This window comes from Octopus bimaculoides, chromosome 4 (assembly GCF_001194135.2).
Source record: "Octopus bimaculoides isolate UCB-OBI-ISO-001 chromosome 4, ASM119413v2, whole genome shotgun sequence".
NCBI lineage: Eukaryota > Metazoa > Mollusca > Cephalopoda > Octopoda > Octopodidae > Octopus > Octopus bimaculoides.
The window spans coordinates 144,914,258-144,914,723 of record NC_068984.1 but is presented as its reverse complement, the minus strand read 5'-3'; the positions used below and the strand labels follow the sequence as shown (position 1 = coordinate 144,914,723).

At 39.1% G+C, this 466-nt stretch overlaps 2 protein-coding genes across 2 annotated transcripts in view; both read right to left on the bottom strand.

The window, feature by feature from the left end:
- The window catches only part of LOC106878757 (uncharacterized), a 401,005-nt gene that overhangs the window by 374,117 nt on the left and 26,422 nt on the right, over positions 1–466 (bottom strand). The gene's annotated exons all lie outside the window — the stretch shown is intronic.
- LOC106878760 (uncharacterized) overlaps positions 1–466 on the bottom strand; it is a 109,042-nt gene that overhangs the window by 82,384 nt on the left and 26,192 nt on the right. The window lies entirely within an intron of this gene.

The window sequence follows — 466 nt, the reverse complement described above, 5'->3', positions numbered from 1 at the left end:
ATGTAGATTTGCAGCAGTATGTGTGTGTGCGCGCGTGTGCGTGTGCGTGTGCGTGTGTGTGTGCGTGTGTGTGTGTGTGTGTGTGTGTGTGTGTGTATGCATTTCAGATCCTGAAGCGGAAGTGAAGGCATGATTGTTGAGAGGATAATTTGACGGCAAATATGGTGACAGGAAAGAAAGAACAAGAAAAAGAAAGAAAAGCCTCTTAAGACAGAGGAAGTAATTGAAGTCTCACTTTAGATGTATGACATAGGTGAGAGCAAGAGGGCTTCTTTAACTTGTCAGTTTTACATCATCAGGTCAAATGTAATCGAGACAACCATGGCCGATAGACAAAATGTCAAATTAGTCATAATTAAATCTAGCACAGAAATTATTATTATTATTATTACTATTATTGTTGCAAAATGGCGCCCTTCTCAAATGACGCAAGTGTGACTGTATACTTTACTTTGTCATTTAGAAA